This window comes from Lactuca saligna, chromosome 4 (genome assembly GCF_052625555.1).
Source record: "Lactuca saligna cultivar CGN05327 chromosome 4, ASM5262555v1, whole genome shotgun sequence".
Taxonomy (NCBI): domain Eukaryota; kingdom Viridiplantae; phylum Streptophyta; class Magnoliopsida; order Asterales; family Asteraceae; genus Lactuca; species Lactuca saligna.
This window is the reverse complement of record NC_136420.1, coordinates 46,496,161-46,507,588: the sequence shown is the minus strand read 5'-3', so window position 1 is coordinate 46,507,588 and position 11,428 is coordinate 46,496,161.

Here is an 11,428-nt window from a genome sequence, read left to right as displayed (position 1 = left end):
AACAAGTTGACAATCAAGAATCGATATCCCCTCCCTAGAATAGATGACTTGTTCGATCAGTTGCAGGGCGCTTCCTACTTCTCAAAAATCGACCTTCGGTCAGGGTATCATCAGCTAAGAATTCACGAAGAGGACATTCACAAGACAGCGTTTAGAACCCGTTATGGACATTATGAATTCTTAGTCATGCCTTTTGGACTAACGAACGCACCCGCTGTATTCATGGATTTGATGAATAGGGTCTGTAGACCATACCTAGACAGGTTTATAATTGTCTTTATCGATGACATACTTGTTTACTCGCGGACCAAAGAAGATCACAATAGACATCTAAAGCTAGTGTTGGAGCTGTTGAAGGAACAAAAATTGTATGCCAAGTTCACTAAGTGTGAATTTTGGATTCGGGAAGTACATTTTCTTGGTCACGTGATCGGTGAAAGAGGAATCCATGTAGATCCAGCTAAGATAGAGGCAATCAAGAAATGGGAGGCCCCCAAAACCCCGACAGAAATACGACAATTCCTAGGATTAGCTGGGTACTACAGACGCTTCATTGAGAATTTCTCTAGGATTGCTCAACCATTAACATCTTTGACCCAAAAGGATAGAAAATTTCTCTGGGAAGAGAAACACGAAGAGGCGTTTCAAATCCTGAAAAACAAGCTGTGCAATGCACCAATTCTGGCTTTACCAGAAGGATCAGAGAACTTTGTGGTGTATTGTGATGCGTCTCATCAAGGATTAGGATGTGTGCTAATGCAAAAAGATAGGGTCATTGCATATGCTTCCAGACAACTCAAACCGCACGAGAAGAATTATACCACCCACGATCTAGAACTAGGAGCAATAGTTTTCGCCCTTAAGATATGGAGGCATTATTTGTACGGAACCAAATGCACCATTTATACCGATCACAAAAGCCTTCAGCATATCCTGGATCAGAAAATGTTAAACATGCGGCAGAGAAGATGGGTAGAGTTGTTTAGTGATTATGATTGTGAGATACGATACCACCCAGGAAAGGCTAACGTAGTAGCCGACGCTCTTAGTAGGAAAGTAAGAGTGAAACCTTCCCGTGTGAGAGCTTTGGGAATGGTAATTCAGACAAGCTTGAAATCTCAAATCATTAATGCCCAGGAGAAAGCGTTATGCAAGGAAAATCTTCCAGGCGAAACTTTACATGGTTTGGAAGAAAGATTTGAAACCAAACCTGATGGAGTTCGTTATTTTAAAGACAGGGTCTGGATTCCAAGGGTTAACAACCTGAGAGACATGGTATTAGAAGAGTCTCATCGATCTAAATACTCCATCCACCCTGGAGCAGATAAGATGTACAAGGATCTTAAAGAGTACTATTGGTGGCCTGGAATGAAAAAGGATATTGCCTTGTACGTCGGGAAGTGTTTGACATGCTCAATAGTCAAAGCTGAACATCAGAAACCTTCCGGGTTGTTGCAACAACCTGAAATTCCCCAATGGAAATGGGAGCAAATATCTATGGACTTTGTTACCAAACTTCCTAGAACTGCTAAAGGTCATGACTCAATTTGGGTCATAGTGGATCGACTGACGAAATCCGCTCACTTTCTCCCTATTCGAGAAGATTTCAAGATGGAAAAATTGGCCCAAATCTACATCGACAAAATTGTTTCTCTGCATGGTGTACCCCTATCTATCATTTCTGATAGAGATAGTCGTTTTACATCTCGATTTTGGTGGATGTTACAGAGGGCACTAGGAACCAAGATAGATTTGAGCACAGCTTACCACCCTCAGACAGATGGGCAAACAGAGAGAACAATACAAACATTGGAAGACATGCTACGAGCGTGTGTCATTGAGTTCAAAGGAAATTGGGATACTCATTTGCCCCTAATTGAGTTTTCCTACAATAACAGTTACCACACGAGTATCCAATGTGCTCCATATGAAGCATTGTATGGACGCAAGTGTCGTTCGCCCTTATGCTGGACAGAAATCGGTGACAGACAGTTGACTAGAGTCGAACTTATCCAGGAAACATCTGACAAGATTACTATCATCAAAGATAAGCTTAAAGCTGCTAGAGATCGTCAGAAAAGTTATGCGGATAATCGTCGAAAACCATTAGAATTCCAAGTAGGAGACAAGGTACTTTTAAAAGTGTCGCCTTGGAAAGGGCTTGTGCGTTTTGGTAAGAAAGGAAAACTAAGCCCGAGATATGTTGGACCCTTTGAAATCCTTGAAAGGATTGGTCCGGTAGCGTATAAACTCCAATTGCCCCAAGAGTTAAGCGCCATTCACGACACATTCCACGTCTCCAACCTTAAGAAATGTCTAGCCGACGAAACATTAATAGTACCCCTGGAGGAAATTAAGATCAATGATAAGCTGAGCTTCGTTGAGGAACCGATAGAAATCCTTGACAGGGAGGTAAAACAACTTAAGCGGAGTAAGATCCCGATTGTGAAAGTTCGATGGAACTCAAAACGCGGGCCGGAGTACACCTGGGAGCGCGAGGACTTCATAAAGGAAAAGTATCCGCAACTTTTCCCTTGCGATGACAAGCGATGACATAGAATGAATTTCGGGACGAAATTCTTTTTAAGTGGGGGATACTGTGACAACTGCCAATTCAGGTCATTCTTGGACTCATGCATCTTTATAATAACCATTCATGCACAACATGTCATGACCTAGTAGTATAAATTAGGTCAAAAATCTTGCATAAACTAGGATCCAACTAAGGTCTAGGACTAATATACTTGATACTTACAATTCTAGTAAGTTGCTTAGCTACAATAGGAAATGCCAATACTATAATTAGAATAAAGCTTCAAGCTTTGTTATAATTGAAATAGGGTATAAAACTCTAAAAATAAATTAAAACATTCTAATTATACTTCAACATGTTGTTGAATATCAATCAATGTTCCAAAAACTCTAAACAGCCAAAAATCCAAATTTATAAATCTTAAAGCTTAAAAACTTTATAAAATTTGGCTATAAACTTTCTAATATCAAATTTTATTAATCAAATTATGGATTATACCAATGAAATAGAAATATAAATTACAAGTATTAATCATAATTTATTAGTTAAAAACAAGATTTTTAAATAAATCAAAAATTGCTTAAAGAATCACTTTTATAAAAATTAGATTTTTATAAAAATTAGATTTTTATAAAAGTTAAGGAGGGATTTTTTATAAAAATTTGAATTTAGGAGAGAGGAGGCTTTAATGCCTCAAAAATCTGGCCATCTCCCCTCTCCCCATGCACTCTCTTCCCAAAACTCATGATTAAACTCAAACCCACACTCCACCTCTTCTCTCTTCACTCTTCTCACTTCACTCTCTTCACACACTTCACCCTCTTCCTCTCTCTCTCTAAACTCACGAAATTTCTCTCATTTCTCTGCCAAATTTCAAGACTTTGAAGACCTTGAAGTGTTCTTACTTCTCTCAAGATCATAACCAAGGTAAACAACATCATCTTCTTCCATAGTTTGATGATTCTACTTCTTTTCCTTCTTAGTTTTCTCTTCTTTTAGGATTCTATGCCTTTCCATGGCTAGAAATCTTTATTCTCCCCTTGTGGTTTGTAGATTCTCACCATAACACAATGCATGTGTTTGAAATGGTGAAAATCCGGGATCAAACCCATGCAAGGAGTGAAAAAGATGCACATATGATCATGTGACATCAAAATCTAATATTTCATGTTCTTCTCCATCTCTTTTATGTTCATGCATGACCAAAAGCATTTAAACCATTTCTAGTACATATTGAATCCTCATTCATTCCATGCATGTGTTAGAAATCGGATCTTACCAAAGACATGCATGATGTTCTTATTGAAATACCCTAAAAATGCACACAAGCAAACATGCAATCTGCCATATTATTTTGTTCGACTTTGAACAGTCATAACTCAGTCATTTTTTAACCAAATCATGATATTCTTTTTGTATTGGTTAGTTCCACGAGTTAACTTTCAAACCCAACTGGTCTTACTGTAAAATATTAAATATCCGATTTTTGGCAGATTTTACAAAAAGGTTGCGCATACAGCTCTTTTTCTGTGATCACTATTTTTATCTTGCTTAAACAATGGTCTTAAACCCAACCATAAATCTTAGGAAAAATACCTTAGAAACTTAACATATCTAGTGAGTTATGGTTGAAATTTCGTGGCTTAAAACCTCACTGAATGGGCTACAAAAATTCATGAACCTCAGCCACATCTACACTTCATGCATTATTGCATGCAACTTTTCTTAAATTGTTTGGAATCATTACCCTCATTTCTCTTCTGAATACATTCTTAACATTTTTACTTTTGAAAGCCCTTGCATGCATGAGATAATCTGGAAAATTTCAAGAGCTTTTGTTATTTATTTGATTTATTAGAATTATTGCTAAAACCAAGGGCATAAATCATATAAAATACTTCCAGAGGTCAATAAATCCTAAATAAATTCATGGATGATACTTATGGGGAATAATGACCCCTCACCAAATTTCAGCAATTTTTGTTACTGTTTCATATGATTTCTAATTTTCTTTTATTTAGGACATGATAAATTACAAAACCACTTTTTAGGATGTGAAAATTTTATCTAACAATTTTCGCATACCTTACTTGTGATGGGTGACTCAAGAAAATAATTTCAAGATTTTTCATCATGTCTAGCTATTTTTCCCAATTTTTGGTAATTATAATGGCTTAAAAATGGGAAAAATAGTTCTGATTATCCAAAATTCATGAAAATTTGCCAGGATATCATATTATATAGTAGGAGGTTACATAAAAATTTTGAATATTTTTCTCCACTGTAAACTATTTTTCCCTTATTTTCTAAAGTTAATTGCACTAAAATTCACTTAAATATACATAAATACCCAAAACCAGTTTATACATTATGAAAACCACTTTTGATATTTTTCCCAAGATATTTATACTGTAAATGATGTTACAAAAATTTATGGTAATTTATTTTAACTGTTTAATAATATTTCTTTAATTAATGACTATTTAAAGGAATAAAACAAGGAAAAATACAAATAACCACTGAAAAATATATTTTATATTTTTCCCAGCCTATTTATGTATAATAACAATTAAATAAAAAGTTTGGGTAATTTTGGAAACTGTTTACTATTTATTTCAATTTTTATTGAAATAAATGCTCAAAAATTATAAAATATAATTAAACAGCTTGGAAATCCATTTTTATAATTTTCCCAGCTTAGTGTTGTGTATTAACAGTTAAATAAAAAGTTTGAGAATTTTTATCCCTCGAATACTATTTTTCGTGAATTTATGTTGTTATTGAGACTTAAAATTTGGAAAATTAACCTTCCAAGGTTGTAATTAATCGCACGACTTGTAAAATTTCAATACATCAGAAAAAGTGTAACAAAATGATATAAATCCAATACTAAAACATAAATTGGCATTTCCCTATATGTAGAGTTTAGTATATTAGCATTAGATATCGACATGGAAACTCACTAGTGCGTGTGTTTGGTGTCGTAGGATCCCGGTAGTAAGACGTTGGTGCATCCCGAAGTACCGCTTGTGTCTACACAAAACATCGTGAGTATTCACGCACTCCCCTATTTTCAGTTTTATGTTTTGGGGTGGAAAAGCATGTCCAGAAAAACTATTGTTTGCATGTTGTACTTAAATTGAATTGTATCAAACATGATTGCTATTGTATTGCTATGTTTCTTTATGTATGTCTATGCAACACGGAACATGAGAACTTATCGTACTAAGGCCCTTCCCTTATCTCTAACCATTAACTCTTTGAGCCAATGGTCGTTATGGATAGCGCTATTAGGAATTGACAACTCCTCACTCGCCCGAATCGCTGGAGTGCATGATACCATATTCATCTATGGAACGATAAGCATAGATCTCGATAGGGCTTCAGTCATAGGTTTGGTTGAGACTCATTGTTTGCTCATACACATACAAACGCGTTTCTCGTTATAGCAATAAACTTGTATTCATTAATAGCAATCAACTTGTTTATCATTGAAGCAATGTACTTGTATTTACGAAAAGCCTTATTGTACGCTCGATTTTATAAACTTGTGATACTCACCAACTATTTTCATAGTTGACGCTCGTTTTACATGCTTTTTCAGGAAATAATTAGTAAGTGGATGTAAAGATTCATCATCATAGAGCATGCTGCATCGTGTTGAAGCTATTATGAAGCTATATTTTGAACAATGTTATTTTGAAAAACTTGTATTTTGTTCTTTTGAAGCTATGGGTTGTAAACTTTTAAATACTGCTATGGTGATGTATCTTTATCTTTTGCAATGAAACCGTTATCGCTGTCGTACCTTGCGTTTCCGCTTTAGCGGGGTGTGACAAATTGCTTCATATCGATTTGTGTGGTCCTTCATCTATCGAAAGCATCGGTGGTAGCAAGTATATTCTTGTTATCGTAGATGACTTCTCATGATTTACATGGGTGTTCTTTCTAAAGCTCAAATCTGAAGCGACTCAAAAGCTGAAAGTGTTTATCAAGCAGATTGAAGTCCAGCTCAAGAAGGTCGTTCGAAACATCAGGAGCGACAATGGTCTCGAATTCAAGAACAAGGAGTTTGAAGAGTTTCTTGCAGAAAAGGGAATAAGTCATAATTTCTCAGCTCCCTACACACCACAACAGAACGGAATAGTCAAAAGATGAAACCGATCCTTGTGTGAAGCTGCCCGAACTATGTTAAGTTTCGCTTCCTTACCTCTTTATTTTTGGGCTGACGCTATTTCTGCTGCTTGTTATACACAGAACAGGTCCTATCTCAATAAGCGATTCAATCTCACACCATATGAGATAATAAATAACAGAAAACCCAATGTGAAATTTTTCCATGTGTTTGGCTCAAGGTGTTTCATCTTTAACTCTAAAGAACACCGCAACAAGTTTGACGTCAAAGCTGACGAGGGAATCTTTCTGGGTTACTCACTCACATCCAAGGCATACAGGGTCCTAAACAAACGATCAAGAAGGATTGAAGAGACATACTATGTGACCTTCGACGATACCTATGTCAAGAAGCTACAGGCCATAGATGACACTGCCGAGGAAATCTTTCCTCAAACTGGCCAAGTCACAGTCTCGATTGCCAATTTGTATGAGAATTTTCTTGAACTCTTTGACGAACTGGAAAAAGCTTGTCTCTCAGAAGCAGGTGCAGCTGACAACAAAATTGATCATATAAAGCAAATTGTCGAAGATGCTGCAAAAAGAATGCATGAAAGAGAATCGCCCACTGATGAATCTCCAACCAACACTGCTTCAGTCGAGGGGGAGACAAGTTCTCATGTTGAGGGGGAGCCTAGCTCACAAGTTCAGGGGGAGCCAAGCTCTACTACTTCAACGGAAGGTCCTTCACCAACCGAAGGTGCCTCTCCAACCGAAGATGCCCCTCCAAACGAAGGTGCTTCAATGCCTAAAAATCCAGCACCACAACAAAACCCTGAACCTCATGTTTCTCAAGATTCATCATTTGAGGGGGAGCATGATGATATGACGCTTGATGACGATAGCCAATCTGAGGCCGAAGAGATGATCAACGCTGAACTAGATCCAACCTTCGATCCGAATTACCCTCCTCTTACCAAATGGACCAGAGATCATCCTATCTCTCAAGTAGTTGGTGATGTATCTGAGAAGGTTTTGACCCGATCTCAACTGAAGGCAAAACAGACATCTTTATTCTCAAAGGTAGAGTTTTGTATGTTTAACTCATTCGTATCCAAAGTTGAACCGAAGACAGTGAACACTGCCCTCGATCACTCTGATTGGGTTCAAGCAATGCAAGATGAACTGAACGAGTTTGAAAGAAACAAAGTCTGGAGCCTTATTCCAACTCCTCCAGATGCTTCGGTTGTTGGTCTTAAATGGGTCTTTAGAAACAAAATGGACAAGGAAGGTAATGTCATAAGGAACAAGGCTCGTCTGGTAGTCAAGGGATACTGTCAGGAGGAAGCAATAGATTACGAAGAAACGTTCGCTCCAGTAGCTAGGCTAGAATCTGTTAGAATATTTCTGGCCTATGCTGCTCACAAAAACTTTGAGGTTTTCCAAATGGACGTCAAGTGTGCATTTCTCAATGGAGAACTCGAAGAAACTGTGTATGTGGAGCAACCTCCTGGGTTCGTGAACGAAAAGAATCCAAATCATTGCTATATTCTGGATAAAGGTGTGTACGGTCTCAAACAAGCTCCGAGAGCCTGGTATGAAACGCTTACTAAATTTTTAAAGATGTCTAAATTCAAACAAGGTTCGGTTGACCCAACCTTCTTTCGCAAAAAGGAAGGTAACCACCTTATGATAGTTCAAATTTATGTCGATGACATCATCTTTGGCTCCACGAATCCCAGCTTAACAGCTGAATTCAGAAAGTTGATGGAGACTAAGTTTGAAATGAGCTCAATGGGTCCTATTAACTTTTTCCTTGGTTTAAACATAAGACAGGGACCCGAAGGCATCTTTATCAATCAGGAAGCTTATATAAAGACTCTCCTAGCGAAGTTTGGCATGATGGGAGACTCAAAAGTCAAAGTCCCAATGGCATTCGGCACCAAGCTTACCCCATCTCTTGACAAACCGGCTGTTGACATCACGCTCTATCGTCAAATGATAGGCTCACTGATGTATCTAACTGCGAGCAGGCCTGATATCATGTTTTCTGTGTGTTATTGTGCTCGATTTCAGGCAAACCCCCGTGAACCTCACATGCTTGCAGTGAAGAACATCCTCCGATATCTCAAGCGAACCACCTCCTTAGGTCTTTGGTATCCATCCAATTCAGGCTTCTTCGTTCAAGCCTATTCTGATGCTGACCTTGGAGGATGTGGACTCGACCGAAAAAGCACGACCGGTGGATGTCAATTTCTTGATGGGAAGTTAGTTAGCTGGCAATCCAAGAAACAGACATGCGTGTCGCTATCTACAGCCGAAGCAGAATACATTGCCGCGGCATCCTGCACATCACAAGTGATTTGGATCCAAAGTCAACTTCGAGACTATGGACTCAATATGAAGAAGATCCCACTATATTGTGACTCTGAAAGTGCAATTAGGATCTGTCATAACCCAGTGCAACACTCTAAAACCAAACACATAGCACTGAGGTATCACTTCATCAAAGATCATGTGGAAGATGGAAATGTTGAAGTTCACTTCGTAAGAACCACTGATCAACTGGCTGACGTCTTTACCAAAGCTCTTCCAGAAGCTTCATTCAACAAAATATTGCAAGGGCTAGGAATGATGGAATCAGAATCAGTACCTCACACTACCTCTCAACCTCAAACGTAAGAAGCGAATCCAACCGAACGTTCAGGTTCGGTTCAACCATCTAACTCGCTCATTGCTTCAAAGGTAGTCTTTCTGAGTTGTATATTACATGTACATTTTTTTTCTTTACATTAAAAGTATTTATTTATTGTATATTTTAATTCCTTAGTTTCTCAAAATTTTCCAAAACCGAAACCTACCGAAGGTTCGGGTTCGGTTTTTCAAAATTTTGCGGAACCGAAACCAACCGAAGGTTCGGGTTCGGTTTTCCAAAATTTCAAGAACCGAAACTAACCGAACGTTCGGGTTCGGTTTTTCATTTTTTTTTCTTTCTCAGAGTTTTTTTTTTTGTCTTTATTTTATTTTCACTCTTATTTTTTTTAATCTATTTTTTTTATAAATTTCAAAACTCCAAAAATATTTTATTTAATTTTTTTTTGTGTGCTCGTTCGTTCATGGGAATATATTTGATAAATTAATTAAGTGTCCCTAGAAGCATGCTGCTGCATGTGTCCCAAGTCTCATAAGATTTTGAATAATAGCCTTCATGACCTGGTATATACAAACCTTGTCTTCCCAATAAAGCTAACGCATTTATTCTAATCGTGAGCTACCTCACACTCTTCTCAAATGAGTTAAGAGTCTCCTGCTTGGTCCTTATTTTCGCAGCAGAGGTACTATGTTTTCTTACACCTTCCCCATTGAACTTCTCCATTACATTCGTTTCATCATTGTAACCCTTGAGACTCTCAGTAACTACCACTGAGGTTTATGGTTACACAACATCTGTGTTTATGATCTTAGTTTCGTGCCACTACGAGCTAAGTGAAACCCAAAATTCAACACCAACGAATTGACGGTGACAAATCAATTTGATCAAGTTCTCACCAACGAATTGACGAATGTACCTTGATGGCATCTCAAATTTTATTTTGCGTGATTCCAATGAAATTTTTAAAACACCATAACATTTCTTCCCAAGGAATCCAGTTTTACAATTTTCATTTGAGATTTTATATTAATCCAAGCCACTATACAAACAATTCCAACCTACTTGTTCAATAGACTACACCGGTCTCACAAGTACTTTGTTCACATTCGTTCTTATATCAAGAATTAATTTGTTGAATCAAAGCGAAACTACCCTTAATTAGCCTAATTAAAAGAAGCCTTTCAACATTTCTTAATAAATGTTTGATCGTCATTCAACGGGATTCCACACTAACACTTTAAGGTCTCTCTTGACCTTGAAGGAAGAGATTCGTGCCCGGGATCATCAGTTTCGTGTCCTTATGGACATCACAGATTATCCTAAAAAGAGTTGCTTTATTTCTTTTTCTTTTACACTCTTTGCATGAAAATCCTAGATTTTCAAAAATTCCGTTACTAATTATTTTACAGGCTGGATTATTACCGAAGGGTTACAAATGAAGTTGTGGCCAAAAATTTGCCACGTGGGTCTTACTTGGATACAGCTGTTTAAAAGAGGGAATAAGACAAAATATTGTTGACTCGGCGGGAATTAAACGGATAGAACTTCAAACGACGGTAAAAAGAAGGGCGCGTGAATTTGAAACGGCCGCGCTTTTTCTGACACTTGAGGACGCGTGTGCAATATCGAAGCGTCACATCTCTGGAATTAAAGGCGCGTGTGGAAATGGAAACGGTTTCTTTCTCTGAACCGGCGCTTATTGGGCGGCGTAATCCTAGGAATCTGACACTCTCTCTCCTACGTGATCATCGCACGCCCCAACTGTCACCAATCAGTCACTCAAAAACCCGTTTCATATTTCCATAAGAGATTTGAAACGATTTTTTCTCTCTCATCACCCACTATAAAAACCCATCACACACCACCTTTTATCTCTTTACTGCCCCCATAATTCCCAAAGCAAAAATACTTCCAAACACTCTCCCGTTCTTCTTCTTCTCCAAACCTGCAACAATGGCTGAATCTTCATCTGTTCATGCAACGTCTCAGATTCTTCCCATCAGACCTCAGCAACGCCTAGTCATCGATCTGAATGCACTGGCGTATGATCCCTACATGTCGCCGATCATCGAATGCCTCAAATACTCTCAGCTCGCTCCTGCACTGTCGAGAATTGAAACAGTGCCGAT